Consider the following 24,223-nt stretch of genomic DNA (forward strand, 5'->3'; position numbering starts at 1 on the left):
CGATGTCGTTGGTTCTACGTGGGAACGGGTAAGGGTCATCTACTGCGGAGCCCCATGTTCGACAAGATGTACTGAATGTGTGCTCCAGAATACTTATGCATGCACCACCATTGTACTCTACTGCCATAGCTGCCTCAGGTTGCCACCTACCCTGTTTTAGGGAGCGGAAAAGTCTCCGGCATCCGTGTTCCCTGATGAGGCGTGGACGTCCAACTTCTCGCCTCTTCGTAATTTTGGCGTTTTTCGATCACATTTCGTAGATGTTCACGACAGTAGCACGACAACAGCCGATCGACTTCGCCGTTACCGAGATGTTCGTTCCCAGGCGCCGGTCCATAACAATCTGCTCTTTGTCAGTTATGTCACTAAATTTCAATGTTTTCCGCTCGTATCTTCGCTAGAAATGGTTCCCTATTCGTTTCTATTCCTGTTGTATGCTTTCCTTAATATGGCATGTAGTCGAAGCGCCCCCAGGTGTCATTCAATCTACCGGTGGGCAATGGTCGTAAAGTTTTAGCTGATCAGCGTACAATTAACCCATTAGTTCCGTTCAGGGACGCAGAAGATGCGCGCGGACACTTCGTACATTTCGCAACCATCGGAATTGTGACGTGATGCAAACATACGAATGCACATCACTAAACACCTCTTATCAGAAAATTAATATCTTTTTTAACTTATTTTCGTGACACTATTCTTTCCGCAGCTCTACCTCGTGAGCCAGCCAACTACTAACTCTATAGATTACTAACTGACCTTTGTTACTCTCGGTGCCTGCCATTACCATTTGTGCGATAAACAAAAGCGAAATAAAGTACACAGAAGTAACTATCGATTGCAGAGGTGACAGGTGGCTTAGAGTTCCACTAAATACAACCTTGCCGTTGCAGCTTTGGTGTGTATTTACTGCTAAATGCAAAGAGTGAGTTATTCTTATCTACAAAAAACAAGACAATCTGCATTCGAATAGCAGCTATGGAAGAATGGTTGCAACCACACCACCTGAATAAAAAGTGAAGCACCCAGAAGAGTAGGAGGAACGAAATAAGATTTTACGGGTTGAGAGAGTATTTGATCCAGAATGAGTTTTCATTTTGCAGCGAAGTGTGCCATGTTTCTAAACTTCTTGTTGTATTAAAATTATGTGCCAGACTGTACCTCGAGCTTGGGGCCTTTGCCTTTTACGGGAATGTACCACGGACTGAGCTATCCAAGCGCGACTGACAGCTTTGCTTCCACTAGTATCTCATGTCCTATCTTCCAAACTTCACACAAGTTCTCCTACATACCTTGCAGAACTGGTACTCCTCAAAGAAACGACTCGTACACCAGCGTTCAGTCTCTCCCAGCAGAAAAAGAAGTCGATGATCGACTTTACACGGTACCATCAAGGTGGCGAAGAACTCACAGCACAGCTGCTAGTTAGGCGCTTGGCATAAGACGCTATAAGCAGATTAGGCTAACTTTGTAAAAACTATTCATAAAAGGCTAAATTACTATACATTCAGAGTTGTAAAGCTGCCAACACTACGGAAAACCTGCGTTGCTCAACAGATACACCTTGCTCCTCGGTCGTGGTACGATTTATAGGGCAGAAGCGTCAATTGACTACCGTCAATTTTAGGTGGGCATTATCAGGCACCGACGGGGGCCAGCTACGTAGAGAAGACTACACCAGACATTGGTGAGTATTGGGTCAACAAGATGCTATCAACAGACGCTGTCTCCACTGGCAATGGGCCTGTTGTCTGCGCTGATTCTGAATGTTGCTGACTTGCGAAGTCAGCAACATTCAGAATCAGCGCAGAATCCCAGACGGCGGGCCACCTTCTCGCTAACTTGTATCTGCTACTGGCCACCGTGATTCGTGCCTGCAGAACCTAGTCGACCAGCCGTCATTGACTGGATGGGCGAATTCTATTGCTGTTTCTAGCTCTGATGTTGTTGTCTGCCATCGTCTGTGTGGGCAAACCTTGTTGTTGTTCGCCATTGCCAGTGTGTGGGCACACTTCACTGCTGCAAGACGCTTTCGCCTCCGTCCATGGTGGACTTCACAGTTCCACTTTGCACGCATTTGCGCAAGCAACGTAGTCTAGAAGACGTACACCATCACAGTAGTGCGGGCATCCATCCTGTGGGCCGCCACAGCCGCCTGTCGCTAGGGCCATAATGCTGGGCTTGTAGTTCCTCGCCACCACTCTGCCGACGACGGGAGCTGCTGTTAAGGCCTGCTTATGGCACGGCTGACTGTGCCTCACCTCCAGCGGTCAACCGGGCCAACGCCCGACCGTGGCTGGGGTCAACCGGGCCAACGCCCGACTGTCGCTGCGGTCAACCGGGCCATCGCCCGACCGTGGCTGCCGGCCACGATTTCAGAATTGTTGTATTTCTGACACAGAGCACGTGTCTGAATGACTAGACATTGGACAAACACCTGATATCCACCCATCACAACACTTCAACCACTCCTCGAGTGATGAACTACAGGCTTTCCTGACCACTAACGGTCCAATTCCACCACCCACCATAAGGTCATCCACCTCTAACTTCTACTGGATATTGCGGATATTCCACAAATGTATTCTCACAAGGTTCTCAGGAGAACTTCCAGTGAATTTGGAAGGTAGGAAATGAGGCACTGGTGGAAGTAAAGTTGTGAGGACAGGTCGTGAGTCGTACTTAGACAGCTCAATCGGTAGGGCACTTGCTTGTGGAAGGTAAAGGTTCCAGGTTCGACTCCCAGTCTGGTACATAGTTTTGATTCGCTTGGGAGTTTCAGGGCACGTGCTATTATATCAGTGATTACAAAATCGAGTCAAATTTACAAAGAACTTGGCAGTACGGACTCACTTACCAGTATGAAGTTGCAGCTCCTCTGGCAAGGATACATACACTGATTCAGTCTGGAAGGAGTTCATAATCCGTTGTATCCTCTTCTGAGCTCAGTTAATGGCTCTGGGACATAGTCGACAACAGAGCTACTGGCACACATATTCTATTGGGGACAGATCTGTGGATCTTTCCGGCCACAGGAGTACCTCTACGGCACAAAAAAAAAAAATGGTTCAAATGGCTCTGAGCACTATGGGACTTAACTTCTGAGGTCATCAGTCCCCTAGAACTTAGAACTACTTAAACCTAACTAACCTAAGGACATCACACACATCCATGCCCGAGGCAGGATTCGAAACTGCGACCGTAGCGGTCGCGCGGTTCCAGACTGAAGCGCCTTTAACCACTTGGCCACACCGCTCTACGGCCCACAGACTGTTCATAGAGACACGTGCCATATGCGGACGAGCACTATCCTATTGAAAAATGGCACCACGATACCGTCGCATTACAAGTAACACATGAAGACGCCGAATGTCGGTGACGCACCATTGCGCTTTACAGGGGGCCTTCCGTCACTGTCAGCCGTGATACCTGACGACCCCCACCCCAGGACGACAAGAGTAATACTGCTGTGACTCGCCAAAACATTGGAACAATGGAACGTCTCTCAAGGTCGCTGTCGTATCGCCGACGTTGGGATTCATGGTAGCAGAACCGCAGTTCATCACTGAACCCAATGAGACGCCATTCATCAGCACTCATTGTTACCCAGTGTCAGCACCCTCCAAAAGCTGCCGTTTGTGTAGTGCTGTTGAAGGCAGCCTATACATGGGACAGTAGTTCCCTGGTGCAGCTTCTGCCAGTCTTCGGACAACGGTGCAAAATGACATAAAATGTTACAAGAAATCCATTATCTGTCAAGAAATGGCAGGCACGGGTGTTACGATGTGCTTGCTACGCAACACAGCAATTCTCCCTTGTGATGGTCAGACATGGTCGACCAGAACACTGACAAAGAGTATGTATGCCCCCATGCCCCCATGCAGTCTAACATCAGGCCACTACCACATCATAATGCTGCAAAAATATGGATATTACACATTTAGATCAGCTAGCCAAGTGAAAACACAAAATGAGATTGACCGCGTGTATGTATAGCAAGTGACACTGACATACGACCATGTCTTCAGAGTGCTTTACTTTCGCTATCAAACAGTGTGTTAACAACCCAGTAAAGCTTGAAATGAAACAACACGTAGTGCAGTAAGTTTTACAACATCCATTTGAAGGGATTCCGTTAACAAAATTTAATTGAACTAGATAAATATCTGTGAGTAACTTTACAATAAGTAAGTACTAACGTATCAGATACAAAGTACATGAAACGCTAAACTTACGCATCACACTGCAGTTCAGGTTCAGAAGGATAGTTGGTATTAAATTATTTAATGCAAAAACTGTCTCTTTTTTATGCATACAGAATATAAATTGTTTGGCTGCGAGAGCAAAATTAACAAACTGATTATACGCCAGAGACGAAGGTTACCTCGTATGTTTTAGAGTAGGCTAGTATTCCGATGCACCAGCATCTTTGATGGCGTAAGGTAATCAGGTCCACCATATTAAATTGTTATTGCGGTTAATAACTGCATAATTAAAGATTCAAATCCATCGAATAATTATACAATTTTTAGTACTTTTCTTGAACTTCAAGTATTATTCTAAATGCGTGGAGGGATAATTGTAAGGAAAAGCAAACATTTCACTGAATTCACGCAAAAGATAACAGACGTTTGTAAGTTATGTATGTGTAGGGATTTGTCTCAAGTATATCATTATCTAATGTCACAGCGAATATAGTTTTGATGCGTTAAGGGTTCTTGGTCACATAGCACATAAAGCTCTTCCTCTTGTTTGATACTGCTTACTTACAAAAATAAAATAAGTGTTTTGCACGATTTATCAATGGCGAACAAATTTTGAGCAGTAAGCAGAAAGGGAATACGAAGTATTATTCCAGTTTCTTCACAAAGTAAGTGAGAATAATTTGTAGTCAGAGACATGTACCTCCCCACGTGATGATTACAATGTTGTTTACTGCATAGTTCATTTGACACATTATATACATTACATTAACTAATAAGGGAAAGTAGCACTGACTTGTGGGGTGCAAAATAAATGAACAACAACTTTCCTGTTGTGTCTACTTGATTTGGTGGACAAGAAATGTTCATACAATTTTGGTAGAACCAAGTTTATTTAAAAAAGGAGAACACACCTGCTCTGACATGTATTAAGTACAATTTAAGAATTAATCACTTGACAAACATAATTACTTCTTGAATAAAGAATAAGCAATACTGAAAAGAATGTCTGTTCTCAAGTATTAAAATCACAGTAATATTTAGGGGAAGGCCAAAAGCCGAAACGAAAACAGTCTCTTCATGTGAAAGAACGAATAAACGTAAATACGAGGGTTGTCCAGAAAGTAAGTTCCGATCGGTCGCGAAATGGACACCACAGTGAAAACCCGATGATGCTTTGCACAGATGTGTTGGGTAGTATCTCTAGTATGACTGTCGATCGCATGAAGACGCTCTTTTCACTTGTGAGCGTACTGTGAGCGAGTAAAGGTGACTAGAACAACGATGTCTCCCACCAAGTAGGAGGGCCCGCTGAGAGGCTTCGCCTAAATGAATGCAGCCCACCTAACACAACTGCCACACGCTTCCTTCTTCATGGCATTTCTCAGCCGCACTCTCCAGGGGCAGTGAAGACGCTCCTGCACCCTTTTCGATTTGAAGTGTTCGATCACCCACAACACAGCCCTAATTGGCTCGTCCTGAGTATCATCTCTGTTCACATGAAACGCTGGATACGAACACAACACTTGTAATGTGCAATAATTTTGGTTTACTTATTCTAGAATTGAAGCCATCTGTGTAAGTTGAAATGACATGTTTCATGTCGAAATACTAGCACAAAAATACATGCTTTTACACAGTTTTCAATGTGATAACAAAAAACAGTTGTCACGATAATGCATCTCGTCAACATCAAAAAGTGAAATAATCCTAAACACAACAATATTAAATATTAACTCTCAGAAGGTTAAATTATCCTAAACACGACAATATTGAAGTTTAACTAGAAGTTTATTTACAAAATTGTTCCTACACTCCCGTTATGATGTTGGTCAGTACTACGAAAAATCGTCCGATTCCGGTTCACAGTTCGGCACTATTTTTAGGATGAGAATCAAGTCTATGGTGGATGGTTAGTTATGGAACAAATTGAGCAAAAGATTACCCAAGCTCGCTCTAGTTTACAGTGGACGCAAGCTGGTGAACCAACAAGTTTATGTTTCTGCTCCTGGTATTTACCTTAAGCTGCGATGAGCTGTCGTCTTCTAGGCCGCTCTCTTCCGCTGAAATTCCTATAAAACTTATTACACCTTTGCTGAATTTTCCAGCAGAAACTTTCCCTATGTTTCTCGTTATGCGAGAGAACATGTACTCATCCCTAGCGCATGGTTGGAGCAGCGTGCATATTATAATGCCCTCTCAGCTCTCGCAAGAACAATTAACTAATTAGCTGGTTCGTTTCTCCACAGTTTGAACTAAACGATGCTACAGCTAATTTCTAGCTGGATATTAGTCGCTGTGAACGCAGTGTCCACACAGATTACTCCTCTGCGTCGTACAGAGCGTTATATGCTCTATTCTGCACTTGACGCCAGTTCAGAGAAGAGTCCACTAAAATTTCCGTCTTGTCTTACTCATAGCCGAGCTGTCTTCCCACCGGGGTTCTTTCGTTCGTCATGTCACGACTTTTTTTCGAGCAGTAGGAGCGTTCCTCTTATTTTGTGGAAACTCTGCCTACCAATCGCAAAGTCCCTACCACTAAACGGCGTCGAAACTTTGGCTCTTTTCTCCTTCCTAGCGCGTTTCCGCCAATCAGACATTTTGTGCCCGTTCCAGATGCCTAAATGCGTACATTGACTCTCTCTCATGTATACCACTCGCTGGATACGTGATCGAAGATGCGTCACTGGTCTTGTTTCGTATCGATTTGGAGTTCCGAAACGCAGTTGTCTAAAAGTTTTCTTTCGTGTCCTCCTTCAGATGGGCCGTTATACTCGCTCTCCCCGTCTGAGTCACCTGGTCGGTCGTTGAGTTTCCGCCTGGGACACCCCTTTAGGTGGTTTCCGTGGTACCCCCTGTAGCACTGCCTTGTCTCTGTGTCGTCCCTCTGAATTCCAAACTATAACGCCTCTCGTTATTTCCGCCTTCCGCCCAAAATTGTTCAAGTGGCTCTGAGCATTATGGAACTTAACATCTGAGGTCATCAGTCCCCTAGAGCTTAGAACTACTTAAACCTAACTAACCTAAGGATATCACACACATCCATGCCCAAGGCAGGATTCGTACCTGCGACCGTAGCGCCTTCCGCTCAAACATGCATTATAGGAACGGTCTGTTAATTACCGTCGATTAAATGTCATCCCTTTTTGCATTGCATACTGCTAGGCAAATTTGCTCATTACCACCGAATTAAGTTAGGTGCCATTTTCACCTTCCCACTGCGATGTATAAAGCTCTCATGTAAGGTCCGAATCTGACCATTTATTCTCCCACCTTACACACTTGGGCACAGGTTACGCGAAATATAACAGGGTAGAGATATATCGGAAAGCACAGGTGGCTGCCTTCCATGGCGATGGTGTTGGAAATTTGGTATAACGCTCCGACAAATGTCTAAGTGAGTGTAACTAACTTTTGCAAATAAAACGTTTCTGATTTGCACTGTGGTTTCCATTTAGCGACCGATTGGAACTTACTTTCTGGACAACCCTCGTATGATCTAAGACTGAAGGCCCTTAGGAAGAAGACAAACACTGTTAGAAATGTCACTGCATAATAAGTACACACTCTACTATGCTAGCAAAGATTTTATGTCCTGACAGGACAGTTCACAGTTAAATTTTTATACACTTAGTACGAGTTAAAGTCCCAGAAGGACAACCCAGTTTCAAAGTTCAAGAGTAAAACACAGTCGCCGGCCGCGTTGGCCGAGCGGTTCTATGCGCTTCAGTCCGGGACCGCGCGACTGCTACGGTCGCAGGTTCGAATCCTGCCTCGGGCATGGATGTGTGTGATGTCCTCAGGTTAGTTAGGTTTAAGTAGTTCTAAGTTCTAGAGGACTCATGACCTCAGATGTTAAGTCCCATAGTGCTCAGAGCCATTGAACCAGTAAAACACAGTCAAGTCCGGGGTAGAAATAAAAACAATAAATCTTACAAGTCCACTGCTTGATCACTGTCAAGAAACATGTAGTCGTCTTTGCAGCGGCTCCAGAATGAGTTCGTGATCAATGGAAAGCGACTGTATCCGGCGCCTGGCTCTGGAAGCCCACTCGAAGTGAAATGCTCGTTGTGGTTCGAGCGCCGACGTAAATACAGCCCGAGCGCCAGGATGCCACAGGCTCCTCTTTCAGTCACGTCGCCTGTGGAGGGTAATAGGTCCATGGGGCTATCGGCACCTGGGATGCCGTCTAGTGGACGGGAGGATAATGTATGCGAAGGTCGGCCCCTATGTGTTATGTGACCTTTTATCTCGGATGTAATATTGGTTGCTGGCTAGGTAATCGCAAGGCCAACCCATAGCAATTAGACTACAGGGTATAGGCAAAATAATGTGAACTCTCGTACTTACATGGGAATCGTTTATTATTAAGGGGTTGGATCCCCATTCTTCTTGGAATACTGGCATATAATGATTGTATAGTATCCAGTAGAATGTTATGCCACTCTTCTATCAGAACCTCTTCTAAGCCCTGTTGTGACTAGGGAGGTGGAAATCTGTTCCGGCGTCTTCGCTCCGATACCAGCACAAGGGTTTGAGAATGTTCAAGTCCGGGGACTATGCTGGCCAGGGAAGACGCTGCAGTTCAGTTGCATGCTCCTCATACCACGATTGTACTGTCTTGGCTATGTGAATTGGTGCATTAGCGTCCTGAAATATGCCGTCATTGATGAGGAACAACATTTGAATCATGGGGTGCACCTGATCACCTAAAATGTTCACATAATCGTTGGCTGTGACACGGCCTTTGAGAGTAATGATGGGACCTGCAGAATACCATATGGTTGCCCACACCATCACACTTCCACCTCCATGCTTAACCGTCGGAATCAAGCTATCAGAGTTTTAGGCTTCTTTTGGCGTTCTCAAGACGTAAAACCGGCCCGATGTTGGAAATAACGAAAACGTTGACCTATCGGATCATATTACGTGTTTCCACTGATCATCCGTCCAGGATTAATGCTCCTGACACCATGTTTTACGCTTCTTTGCGTTGGTTATCGTCACTAATGGTTTCCGTATAGCAGGTCGTCCATGAATATTCGCTTTATGGAGTTCTCGGTGTCTCGATGATGGGTACTGAGCTCTGCAGTCACTTTAGCTGCTGTAGTTTTCGTGTTAGCGTACGACGATCTCTGTCATTTAATTTTGATTTGCACCCATTATTACGTTTACACGATGATGTCTTTCCATGTTTTGTGTAGGCTGTCATGACTGCTGAAACAGTTGCTCTTGAAACATTCAATAAATTGGCTGTCTTGGTTACTGATGCTTCAGCTAATTGGGCCCCCGCGATCTGCCCTCTTTGAAACTCTGTTAGGTCTTTCATTGCACGTCGACCACGGCCTATGAAGGCAAATATAATGTGTGCACCACTAGTAAACAAGCTGCATTGATGCCTAGTCCTTAATGAACACGCACAGTCCAGCGCGACACGTGCCTTACCTGCGTTGTTGACCGTCAAACACAACCATCCCATTACTACCACTGTTCACATTATTTTGCCTATCTCCTGTACGAATCCATAAAATGCCACACTGGTCTTGAAAATGATCCATGCGTGTGATGCACCAAACTACCACAGATGAAAACATCAGGAATATGCACGATATGAGAAAGGGCATTCGGCAATTAAAAATGGTGTATGGAATTACTGCCGCCGTATGTACACTCCTGGAAATGGAAAAAAGAACACATTGACACCGGTGTGTCAGACCCACCATACTTGCTCCGGACACTGCGAGAGGGCTGTACAAGCAATGAACACACGCACGGCACAGCGGACACACCAGGAACCGCGGTGTTGGCCGTCGAATGGCGCTAGCTGCGCAGCATTTGTGCACCGCTGCCGTCAGTGTCAGCCAGTTTGCCGTGGCATACGGAGCTCCATCGCAGTCTTTAACACTGGTAGCATGCCGCGACACCGTGGACGTGAACCGTATGTGCAGTTGACGGACTATAAGCGAGGGCCTATAGTGGGCATGCGGGAGGCCGGGTGGACGTACCGCCGAATTGCTCAACGCGTGGGGCGTGAGGTCTCCACAGTACATCGATGTTGTCGCCAGTGGTCGGCGGAAGGTGCACGTGCCCGTCGACCTGGGACCGGACCGCAGCGACGCACGGATGCACGCCAAGACCGTAGGATCCTACGCAGTGCCGTAGGGGACCGCACCGCCACTTCCCAGCAAATTAGGGACACTGTTGCTCCTGGGGTATCGGCGAGGACCATTCGCAACCGTCTCCATGAAGCTGGGCTACGGTCCCGCACACCGTTAGGCCGTCTTCCGCTCACGCCCCAACATCGTGCAGCCCGCCTCCAGTGGCGTCGCGACAGGCGTGAATGGAGGGACGAATGGAGACGTGTCGCCTTCAGCGATGAGAGTCGCTTCTGCCTTGGTGCCAATGATGGTCGTATGCATGTTTGGCGCCGTGCAGGTGAGCGCCACAATCAGGACTGCATACGACCGAGGCACACAGGGCCAACACCCGGCATCATGGTGTGGGGAGCGATCTCCTACACTGGCCGTACACCACTGGTGATCGTCGAGGGGACACTGAATAGTGCACGGTACATCCAAACCGTCATCGAACCCATCGTTCTACCATTCCTAGACCGGCAAGGGAACTTGCTGTTCCAACAGGATAATGCACGTCCGCATGTATCCCGTGCCACCCAACGTGCTCTAGAAGGTGTAAGTCAACTACCCTGGCCAGCAAGATCTCCGGATCTGTCCCCCATTGAGCATGTTTGGGACTGGATGAAGCGTCGTCTCACGCGGTCTGCACGTCCAGCACGAACGCTGGTCCAACTGAGGCGCCAGGTGGAAATGGCATGGCAAGCCGTTCCACAGGACTACATCCAGCATCTCTACGATCGTCTCCATGGGAGAATAGCAGCCTGCATTGCTGCGAAAGGTGGATATACACTGTACTAGTGCCGACATTGTGCATGCTCTGTTGCCTGTGTCTATGTGCCTGTGGTTCTGTCAGTGTGATCATGTGATGTATCTGACCCCAGGAATGTGTCAATAAAGTTTCCCCTTCCTGGGACAATGAATTCACGGTGTTCTTATTTCAATTTCCAGGAGTGTATATTGGAAGAAAGACTTCAGTACGTTGTAATTAAGGAATTGCTACGAAAATGTTTAGTGCGTGATAGGTACAGCATTTGTTTGAAACATATACGCAGTAGTATTTCTTAACGTCTGGTATTTTTCAGTAAGCGTTGAAGTGATTTTATGCGCCGGTTTATTACTGTGGATGAGACTTGGGTCCACCAGAAACGCAACAGGAATGTAAGCTGGGGATGAAATCCGATGAGTCTGCAGCAGAAATGGTGAAGACGATCTCCTCTGCTGGGAAGATTATGGACAGTTCAAGGTTGTTTTTTTTTTTTTTTTTTTTTTTTGGATTTCTCTTACAGATTCCCTTGAGAAAGTGAAATAAATACAACGCAAGTTCTTCAGAGGGTAACAAGAAAACCAGAAACATGCGCGGGAATTCGAGTGTGTGTTCTTTAAACTCAAAAACATTATGAAAGTTCTGTTTAATCGTAGTTTGTCTACATTTCACTTGAATCACATTCAACAGAAGGCTCGCTTGCCGCATAAATGAGCAGAACCTGGAATAATAGTAATAATAGCACCTAATCTGTTCAAATTCAAATGGTTCAAATGGCTCTAAGCACTATGAGACTTAACATATGAGGACATCAGTCCCATAGACTTAAAACTACTTATGCCTAACTAACCTAAGGACATCATGTCCTCAAGTCATTTTCGAGGTGTAGCAATTTTAATGGCCAGTGGTGTATATAAATTTCCTTCCATTATTACATACGGCGGTGAGAAACAGCTTAATGCAGTTCTTATATGCAGAAATTCAGTCACTTTTTTGTAATCAAAGATAATATTGCACTGCTTCGTGTTTATAATATTACATAAACAGGAAAAATACTACTGATCAAAACATATGAACAACACATTCCTAAGAGCAGTAAAGAGAAATATTTATTCTCGATTATCTTCAATAAGATATGTCTCTTATCATCTCAAAAAATTCATTGACGTTTTGGTTTCGTCTCAGTATTATATCGACACTCATATAGTGCCACCTTGCCGAGCTTATTCTTGGTAAGTTACGCGATGACCGAAGTGGGAAGTGAAGGCCCCAGCACAGGAATCGCGCTTTTCAACGTCAACGTTAAAGCCGTCGGCAAAGGGACTGTGCTGTTGAACATCAACGTTGAGAGTGGCGAGTTCAACGTTGTGCTGAACGCTCGGAAACAATGCGACGTGTTCATACGGTACGTGTGCCTGAAAGTGGTATATGCGATTGCACGCGCTCCAGCGTCAGTTGTCGGCTGTATGTGGCTCACAAATCACGCTGTTGATGAAACAGACGGGAGTAAAATTCTCGTGTTACCTCTACTGAAAGGCACATTTTCCCCGCTTCCATATGTTAGTGATGTTGTTATGTCTGTAGTACCCATAAATAAAAACGTCAATATCCATGAACATGTTATAAGGCAAAAAGGAAAGTACCATTACCCCTCAATAAGGACATCAGCTTATAAAAGCTTCATTACAAATAGTGTGACACAAATTTGCAGTAGTTCTCCACACAAGGTAAAAATTGTTTCAACAATCTCACTTTTTGGTAGAAACCTAAGGCCTTCTTACTTGATCATTGTTCCCATTCAGAACCAGAATCCTTATGAAATGTGAAATATAAGACCAGAAACAAGAAAGCACAGAATATCTTCCTCCAAGTACTGCAAACTGTGTTATAAATGAAACCAATCGAACAAACTTAATTCTCAGAAAGAGAGCACTTATATTCACATAACATCGAATGTTATAGAATTCAGTTTCAATAAAGTAATAACAAAGTCTCGGAACATATTAAAAAACGCGAAATTTAGTAAAAATTATTCGGATCCAGGGCGCGCGAACTGGGAATATAACAGCCGATTGTTTGTAATTCTGTGACGCTACTCAGTGCGCCACACCACCCCCGCATGAATCACTCCCATAATTTGCATCTTATCGTCTCGTTAAAGGCCGGCCGCTTCGGCAGAGCGGTTCTAGGCGCAACGCACGGTCGTTTACGTGCTGCACGAGCATGCGCTCCACCCCTTCCACACAACACCTGCGTCATGGAGATCGCCATCAGCGAATGCAATTCTGTGAATGGTTCCAACAACAGGAAGCCAACGATGACTTCGTCAACACCGTAGTATGCTCAGATGAAGCAGCATTCACTCGCGAGGGTGTCTTCAATATGCACAGTGCCCACCATGGGTGTGAGGTTAACCCGCACGTCACGCGCGACCGTGGATATCAAGTTCGCTTTGGTAGCAACGTATGGGCCAGCATAGTGGGCGACAGGTGTTTGGGCCCCTACATGTTGCCTGACCGGTTGACTGCACGAAGGTATCATACATTCCTCTCAGACTATCTGCGTGACGCGCTGGAAGATGTTCCACTACATGTTCGGCAAACGATACGGTTCCAACATGATGGTACACCTCCACACTCTGGAATTAATGTGCGACAGTATTTGAACAGAACATTTCCAGGGAAATGGTTCGGACGTGGAGGTCCAGTTGTATGGCCACCATGTTCACCTGACCTAAATCCCCTGGATTTCTTCCTCTGGGGACACCTGAAGGAACACATGTACTCTACTGCGCCGACGAATGTGGAAGAATTGGTAGTGCGTGTTCATGCTGCTCCTGTTAATGTGGACGCATCTTTGCTGTGAAGGGTCCAGACCTGTGTGATCCGGCGAGTTGCACAACGTATTCTGTTGTGAAGGCCATGCGGTGATTAATATGGAGATTATTATTGTTACTGGTTGCCAATGTGCGATATCTGTGCGCTCATTTTACATGTAGTATAAATGAAAAGTAGATGTTGTATTATTGTACTGTGCTATTATCTTCAGCGTCTCAATTGATATTGTTTTTGTAGTTATTCTGTCCTATGACAGGCCATTTGCTTCAACTGTCAATTTCTTATTTGTCTAACCACACGTTTGTTATGTTCAGCGTTACAAAATATTGTAAATTTGGGATACATGTGAGCTAAGAAACGGTGTATATTACAGTATGAAATGTCAGAACGAAATTAGCAAATAAAAAAGAGTGCACCCCAACTCAGGATCGAACCCTCCATCTCCTGCCTGCTAACACAAACTCTATGCACTGTACCACCTGCACAGCACGACTCAGCTGCTCTGACAGATTTACCATACATGTGGTTATAGTGTTGCCAGATTGCCACTATTTAACGTCCTTTTTCTACCGGATGTATTCACCGGACGAAATTTTGTAAAAGACATTTTTTTATCGCTGGCATGTGAAGAGTCGCGTGAAATCCAGCAGGCGCCCTATTGAACTTTTCTGGTTAAAGACAATCGTTGCATTTACAGTTCTTATTTAAGATTTAAGTGTCTTGATGTTTGCGCATAGTTCAATACCTTTTCCAGACTGTTTTAAGACTTCATTTAAATCGTTGATATCGTATCCACCCTATTTCCACAATATCTTTTTCAACATTAATATCGAGATGCAGATTGTTGTTAGTCTCAGTGATATTTGGGATGCTGTAGTACATCTCCAATTCAATCAATGCAATGCTCCATTCACCAACGCTCAAATCCACTGACGGGAAGTAATCTGCACACAGTACAGATGATCGTTCTTTTAATGTCAAAGTGTACAACATTGGATCTGAACCCCGAATGACGAAGGAATGTTTAAAGCTCTTCCTTATATAGCATGCTTCTTCTTCTTCTTCTTTTCAACCGTCAAGAGAAACATGATGCATAGATGTCCTCTGAGGCATGTATTTAAGTCCTCATAGCGCCTATAATTGTAGAACACACGTCTTCTGTGAGTGAAGTATCGTTGTAATGCTTCTGGTGGTGGCGGGTCACCAAATGAGTCGAAATATTAGACGGTATCGGCATTTTTCATAACATATGATACCCAGTGGGTGCCGGGGCCTCCAGCAACATCTAGAATTCACAGTGCCAAATTCATCAGTTTTCCACATAGTCTTCGGTGGAGTATCTCGCATAAACACACCACTGAAACTTGGAATGTTTAATTTCTTTCTAACAAACTTAAGAAGGTCAGTATTTGTGAGCGGTCGATCGGCTAGGACCGCTAATGGGCTTTTTTTATTTATGAATAGACCAATTCCTTTCCTGTACGGTTTCAAGTATAGTTCTTTTCCGATGGCTGCGGCTTCCATCATGCGGTTATGTCTTCTTTCTTCTTATAACTGCGCTTGGGAGTTTTGCGCGTTCTTGGCCGTTCGAGCGATAGCAGCAGCACCACCAGCGAGGGAGCCTACCACCGAGAGCGCGGAGAGGGCCGGGATGAGAAATGGAAGAAAACCGCCAGATGTCTTGGGTGTTGGTACAACTCGAGGTGCTGTAACTGATCCTATTCTTCTTCTTCCCGCACCTTTCTGCTTCAGTGTGGTTTTAGCTGCATACATCGATGGCAGTAAACAGTTCTTCAAACAGCACTGCTTCCCGCACTTGTCCTTCTTCTTGTTTAGTGCACAACGTGCAACATTCATAACTCGCTTGAAATTCATCACTCCTAAACCCAACTTAATTTTTCCTCGCATGGTTTTATCAACGGCAAATTCGGCGATGCGTTGACCGATACCAATATTCTTTCTTCTCCGTATCGCCTTAGCCTTATCAGCTACAATCTTATCTGCAATGTGACGACTTGATAGATCTTAATTTGCAGCGTATGCAAGGTCATGTTCCATACACCCTTCGTCGAGTAGATTAACCCCCTTATCACCTCGTGCCATGCGTTTCTGAAGCTATGTCCCAGGTCCACAGTAGTTATACCCAGGGATGTGTAATTCCACTGCCAGTTTGTCTAGAATACCACCACCTCCTCTAATGCGTCTCCTAGCACGCATGTTACGCTACTGTGGTGCTTGTGGACTATGCTCGCCCATTATACAGCGTAGTCCGTTGATCGTGACCGGACCAAATATCTCACGAAATAAGCGTCAAACGAAAAAACTACAAAGAACGAAACTTGTCTAGCTTGAAGGGGGAAACCAGAAATAATTGCTCAGTATAATGGAACCAAACATACCACAATAAAAATGAGACCAAACGATGTTCGTGATAATGGACCCATGGATACTGTGTACTTTCGCATTAAAATGCTGAATACACGCAGACAGAAATTTAATGTAGGTGACTTGGTAAGTATTTCAAAACACAAGACGGCATTTGAGAAGCCATACCTATCAAACTGGTCAACAGAGATATTTACAGTTTCAAAGGTGCAAAGAACGAATTCTAGAACTTATATGCTGAAGGATAGTATAGGTGAAGAAATTTCAGGCTGCTTCTACACCGAGGAGTTGCAGAAAAGCTCAGAACCGGATGTTTTTCTCGTGGAGAGAGTCATAAGACGTCGTGGAAATAAAGCATTAGTCAAATGGCTTGGTTTTCCTGCTCCACAAAACACTTGGATTCATGCCCACGATTTGCTATACAGGGTGGTCCATTGATAGTGACCGGGTCAAATATCTCACGAAATAAGCATCAAACGAAAAAACTACAAAGAACGAAACTCGTCTAGCTTGAAGAGGGAAACCAGATGGCGCTATGGTTGGCCCGCTAGATGGCACTGCCATAGGTCAAACGGATATAAACTGCGTTTTTTTTTAATAGGAACCCCCATTTTTTTATTACATATTAGTATAGTACGTAAAGAAAAGAGTAGTACGTAAAGAAAACTTTTTTCACTTTGTGATAGATGGCGCTGTAATAGTCACAAACGTATAAGTACGTGGTATCACGTAACATACCGCTAGTTCAGACGGTATTTGCTTCGTGATACATTACCCGTGTTAAAATGGACCGTTTACCAATTGAAGAAAAGGTCGATATCGTGTTCATGTATGGCTATTGTAATTAAAATGCCCAACGGGCGTGTGCTATGTATGCTGCGCGGTATCCTGGACGACATCATCCAAGTGTCCGGACCGTTCGCCGAGTAGTTACGTTATTTAAGGAAACAGGAAGTGTTCAGCCACATGTGAAACGTCAACCACGACCTGCAACAAATGATGATGCCCAAGTAGGTGTTTTAGCTGCTGTCGCGGCTAATCCGCACATCAGTAGCAGACAAATTGCGCGAGAATCGGGAATATCAAAAACGTCGGTGTTGAGAATTCTACATCAACATCGATTGCACCTGCACCATATTTCTATGCACCAGGAATTGCATGGCGACGACTTTGAACGTCGTGCACAGTTCTGCCACTGGGCACAAGAGAAATTAGGGGACGATGACAGATTTTTTGCGCGCGTTCTATTTAGCGACGAAGCGTCATTCACCAACAGCGGTAACGTAAACCGGCATAATATGCACTATTGGTCAACGGAAAATCCACGATGGCTACGACAAGTGGAACATCAGCGACCTTGGCGGGATAATGTATGGTGCGGCATTATGGGAGGAAGGATAATTGGCCCCCATTTCATCGATGGAAATCTAATTGGTGCAATGTATGCTGATTCCCTACGTAATGTTCTACCGATGTTACTACAAGATGTTTCACTGCATGACAGAATGGCGATGTACTTCCAACATGATGGATGTCCGGCACATAGGTCGTGTGCGGTTGAAGCGGTATTTAATAGCATATTTCATGACAGGTGGATTGGTCGTCGAAGCACCATACCATGGCCCGCAAGTTCACCGGATGTGACGTCCCCAGATTTCTTTCTGCGGGGAAAGTTGAAGGACATTTGCGATCGTGATCCACCGACAACGGCTGACAACATGCGTCAGCGCATTGTCAATACATGTGCGAACATTACGGAAGGCGAACTACTCGCCGTTGAGAGGAATGTCGTTACACGTATTGCCAAATGCATTGAGGTTGACGGACATCATTTTGAGCATTTATTGCATTAATGTGGTATTTACAAGTAATCACGCTGTAACAATATGCGTTCTCAGAAGTGATAAGTTGACAAAGGTACATGTATACCATTGGAACAACCGAAATAAAATGTTCAACCGTACCTACGTTCTGTATTTTAATTTTAAAAAGCTACCTCGTACCAACTGTTCGTCTAAAATTGTGAGCCATTTGTTTGTGGCTATTACAGCGCCATCTATCACAAAGCGAAAGAAGTGGTCCAACTAAAACATTAATATTTATTTACGTGCTACACGAATATGTAACAAAAATGAGGGTTCCTATTTAAAAAAACGCAGTTGATATCCGTTTGACCTATGGCAGCGCCATCTAGGCACTAACAGTGTGCTTTCAGCTCTCTGGGACTGCAGACATGTGTGCAAGTTGCGTTCGCGTGATTGTGTGTGTGTGTGTGTGTGTGTGTGTGTGTGTGTGTGTGTGTGAGCATGTGTGTCTACTGCTGAAGAAGGCCTCAATGGCCGAAAAGTATGATTGTTTGAATCTTTTTGTTGTGCCTATCGCAACTCTGCATTTCCGCTATATACATATTTAAATATAAAAACATATGATGTAGTATTTCAAGAAAATCATCACTCTTTCTGTATCTTCTTCTTCTTCGCACCTGTGCAGTATTTCCCAAACAAAGCTTTTTGACATTCAATAAATTCCGCTCGTATCTCCCTCAAGCCGATGGATGCCTCACAGTACTCAGGTTCTTCACATGCACATTTAATCTGCTTCTCTTTCGGCTCAGCGTTCATGTGCAAACAAGGGTACTGCTACAAATTATCAACAGGTACACTATGCACACGTAGGAAGTTTACAACATCATTGTATGCAGGGTCTATGCTTGGCAACCAGAAATTTAATCTCTCCAAAGCAAGACATAGCGCAGTATCCAGATCGTATAACTTCATGACCGTGGCGTGCCTTAGATAAACACAGTTGTCACCTGATTTCACGCATAGTGCACAGTCATCATACACTATTGTAATAGATAGTGTCACTCCAGTAAGGCCAATGTCTGGGGGAGAACGAGCTGGATAATACTCTGTAGTCATATGCTGATTGATTTAGCGCTCTGCATGACATATTTTTCCCAGTCAAACTCGAAAATTGGCACTTTAACACTTCTCGATAGATTTTCAATTTCTATTCTCACATGCATGCCGCAGACATGATGTGCTTCTGTACTAACGTTTACACGTTTTGTTCGACTGGGAGTTAAATTGTATGTGGAACTGAAAAGCATGGGTACACTCGATGCCTTCTTATCCACAGCACCTGCACTCTGTGGCTGCACTAGCACAGGGATGTTCTGCTGGGATGGGTCATATGTTGGTGACCAGTACTGTCCTTCATCTTGCTGTTGTTTAGAACCACCAGCAGCGTTCGATATGTTGGGAGCAGATCGTGTGTCTTCATCACACAAATCGATGAGTGGGACAGACAACAGCAGCTCCTTGTCCTGCTCCACCAAGTGGGCTATGCATGCTACAGGATCCTATGTGGTCGCTACAGGTTCAGACGTGCTGGAGGTTGTTGCTGCCGCAGGTCCAGATGTCACTGCGGGTCTCTGCTGAACAAAGATGAGGGAGCATTACATGTGGACCAAGATGCAAAACGGTTCAAATGGCTCTGAGCACTATGGGACTTAACATCTATGGTCATCAGTCCCCTAGAACTTAGAACTAGTTAAGCCTAACTAACCTAAGGACATCACACAACACCCAGTCGACCAAGATGCAGAAACAATCAATAATAATAATAATGGTAACCACAGAGAAAGATGTGGTATAGGATACTTACTTTTCCATTTGCACCTGTTCTGCAGGGCAGTGTTGGACTGCGACTGCTGTTGACACTTCATGGCTCTTCTTCTTCTGCTGCTACTGACTGACTGAGCAAGACTGAGGTCCCAGAGCTGCTCAGCCAGCCCTATGTCCCCTCGAATGATGTTAGCAGATACCGCCATCCTACTGGCTGAAGTCTAACACGTGACTGGATTAAGGGTTCCTATTGGTTCCCGCCATTTCCCCTCTCCAGATCGCCATCTTGGATTATGTCATGGAAGGGACGACAGTGCCCTCTGATGGAATTACTGTGTGATGTGTTGGTGAATGTGCCAACACCTTGTAGATAGAGGAGGCCGAAATGCACGCTATCTAACGCAGACGGGCGTGAATTCTGGAACAGGATAAGTAGTGAATTCTAATAAGAAAAGTATGCAGCTCCTCTAATACTTAACTTTTATTTATCCTTGTTGTGAATACAGCATTCTTGATGAGACATTTCATACGATAACTATCAAACTATGTAAGGCTAATGGCGCCTTGCTAAGTCGTAGCCATTAACTTAGCTGAAGGCTATTCTGTCTCTCGGCAAATGAGAGCAAAGGCTTCGTCCGTATAGGCGCTAGCAACGTCGTAGTACAACTGGGGCGAGTTCTCGTACGTCTCTCGAGACCTGCCGTGTGGTGGCGCTCGGTCTGCGATCACACAGTGGCGACACGCGGGTCCGACATGTACTAATGGACCGCGGCCGATTTAAGCTACCACCTAGCAAGTGTGGTGTCTGGCAGTGACACCACACTGTGTACTAGGTCAGTTGGACTCCAGACCTCGTGGTGAACAAACTTGATGGTGGTGCTGCCTCTAATTGTTTAAATAAAGACTGTATGCAAAATAAAGAGTTAGGTCCAACACAGGCTGAGTCCTTTTCCTGCCAATTCCTAGGAAGAGGTGGCAGTCGGACGACTTCGGTTAGTGGAGGTAGCCATGGTGTGTTGCATTGTCCTGATGGAATTTGGAGTTCCCGCCATTTTCTGGGGGAGGGGAGAAGAGGGGAGTCAGGTTAGTGGATATAGCCCAATTGACCTATCTTCCTGCCAAAATTCAAACTTCCCGCCAAAATCCGCCATCTAGGATAATGGTACTTGCATCATTAGCTGACGTCACAGCCGCCATCTTGGATGACGTCATCGCTGCCATCTTGGATAACGTTAGTTAGGGACACACGAACTTTGTCCCACTACTCTCGCATTGTTAGCCAGTAAAAAGGCTGTAATAGTATTTAGAGAAAGTATTTTTTGTGCAAGCATACACGTTTTTAAATGGAATAATGCCTATTGACGCTAACAGATTAAAAGTAGGGTAAATTAGAATGTCGGTGGTGTTTGTTGCCGGATTCTAGTGCGAGTCGTTTACAAGATACTGTATTTCGAAAATTCCCACACTGATACTTGTACAGTACCTGTAGTAGCACACACTGAAGAATAGCACAAGTAACGAGAGAGGCGGCACAACGGTTAGCACACTGGCCTCGCATTAGGGTTGACGACGTTTCAAACCCGTGTCTGCCCATCCAGTGTCAGGTTTTCTGAGATTTCTCGGAATCATTCCAGACAAATGTTGGGGTGATTCCTTTGAAAGGGCGCTGCCGATTTCCTTCCCTATCCCTGACATAATCCGGGTCTGTGCTCGGTCTCTGATGATCTCGTTATCGACGAAACGTTAAACCCAAACTTCCTTTTTCAACAACCCAGGTGCGTACACTAGTTATGTGACTTGTGATACGTAACGAGTCATTTGATCATTACAGTTTGTGTTCAAAATGACCATCGGCAGCGGCAGTGTATGCTTCCAATCTGGTATGGAACGACTGCTGCACACGTGCTAGCGTTGCACCGCAGATGTCCGAGCAGGTTGCAGTAACATGCCGTTGAATATCTTCGGGCGTCGTTGGTATGTCCTTGTAGATAGCGTCTTTTAGCTTTCCCCACAGAAAAAACTCTACAGGTGTAAAATCCGGACAACGGGCTGGCCAAAGTACAGGTTCTCCGCGTCCAATAAAACGATTTGGAAACAGTTCGTGAAGACATGTTGTAGTACCTCGTGCACTAAGGGCTGGACAACCATTATGTTGGTACCACAGGTTCCTCCCAGTCTGCAGAGGAACGTCTTCTAGCATTCGTGGAAGATGGTGAGGCTGTGATACTTGTGCGGATTTAGTGTTCCGTCTATGAAAAACGGGCCTATGATCTGATGGTTTACTAACCTATACCACACGTTTACATTCCATGGACGCTGACGTTATACCTGACGCAGCCAACGAGTATTGTCGACAGGCCGACTGTGCATATTTCGACGATTTACCTGGCCATGATTGGTAAATGTGGCTTCATCACTGGTCAAGGTACATGACACATCTGGACTATCATGTCTTAATGTCTTGTACAGAAGTTAACACGATTCTCATAATCGTTCCCGTGCAGCTCTTGAAGGAGAGAGATGTGATAGGGATGGAACCTATGTCGATGGAGAGTGCGTAGGACACTTACCTGACTCATGCCACTTCATTGTGCGATCGCCCGGAAGCTAACTTGCGGAGCAACTACAACAGCATGTAATGGTACTTCAATTACGTAACCATTACGGTACCTCACCTCAACCTCTCGATACCAGCAATATCCTACTGTGTTTCTGTAAAACAGTTAACATATTTCTGTGACAACATTAATATTTGATTTAATTAATGTAGAGGTACTTCGATACATCGATATGTATATATTGCAATGATATTATTCTTATGTGTATTCTTTCTTTTGTCACTATGATCATTGACGTACTTGTAACTCTGATTTTTGCGCGCGTAAGTGGTTATTAGAGAGTCAATCTTTGGTCGTCATGTTAAAAAGACGCAAAATGTAGTCAGTTTATGAAATGTTAACTTTAACAGTGAGGAAGATATTTTCAAGTATGTTTTATACTGTGAAGTGATGTTTTGGAACGAGTTACGTGATATTGCAACAAAAGGAATAAAAAAGAAGTGTAACTTAAATTCGGAGTGCTTATTACTTTTTTACATCACCATAGTCCTAACTTGCAAAAGTTTAATCTTCAGGAATGGTTTACGAAAAACATCTATAAAACTTTTGAATATCGCAGAATAACACCTACGCCTCTTTGCATCCGAGCTTGGAATCATCACTACCTGGATTTTCGACGATTGAACCATGAGTTCACAACGAGACCACCGTGGGAAACACGAAAAGATGAGTGCCTAGTTTATCGATTATTTCAAGATATGACTTTATTAACTGTGTTCTAATGACACCTGCCACATAATATAACTTTGATGTTGCCCAAAAATGCAATATTTAGCAGCGTGAGCAACACTACAATCATAATTAATTTTTGACCTTTGTTGTGGTAGGGTTGTTAGAAGCAGCAAGAACATTAATTTCTCCCTCTTCTGTCGTCACTTGTTTCCTTCTATTACATTGTCAAGGTGTTACACTATTACTGTCACATAACTGGTTAGAGAGGTTGATAAATAATTGACAGCCGGGGCCGGCCGGAGTGGCCGAGCGGTTCTAGGCGCTTCAGTCTGGAACCGAGCGACCGCTACGGTCGCAGGTTCGAATCCTGCCTTGGGCATGGATGTGTGTGATGTCCCTAGTTTAGTTAGGTTTAAGTAGTTCTAAGTTCTAGGGGACTGATGACCTCAGATGTTAAGTCCCATAGTGCTCAGAGCCATTTGAACCATTTTTTTGACAGCCGGGGTGGCCGAGCGGTTCTAGGCACTACAGTCCGGAAGCGCGCGACCGCTACGGTCGCAGGTTCGAATCCTGCCTCGGGCATGGATGTGTGTGATGTCCTTACGTTAGTTAGGTTTAAGTAGTTCTAAGTTCAAGGGGACTGATGACCTCAGAAGTTAAATCTAATAGTGCTCAGAGCCATTTGAACCATTTTTTTTTATAAATAATTGCTGAGATGGTTGTCTAGTGGAGTATCATTCTGCGTACGCAGCAGAAGAACGAAGTGCATTCTTCCTACACTCTCCATATACCATGAGCATGTCGCCTTTTTCTGCACTGGTAAACCCCACTGTCAACTCACGACCTACTGCTTGGACCGTCACACACTAAATGAGTAGCAAGTCGCAGTCCACTCAAGGAACACACAGACACACTGTGAGTAAACATAACAACATCAAACCTAAGAACTACGCGGGTTAAATGGCTCAAACAAGTGTCGGTGA

This window comes from Schistocerca nitens, chromosome 3 (genome assembly GCF_023898315.1).
Source record: "Schistocerca nitens isolate TAMUIC-IGC-003100 chromosome 3, iqSchNite1.1, whole genome shotgun sequence".
NCBI lineage: Eukaryota > Metazoa > Arthropoda > Insecta > Orthoptera > Acrididae > Schistocerca > Schistocerca nitens.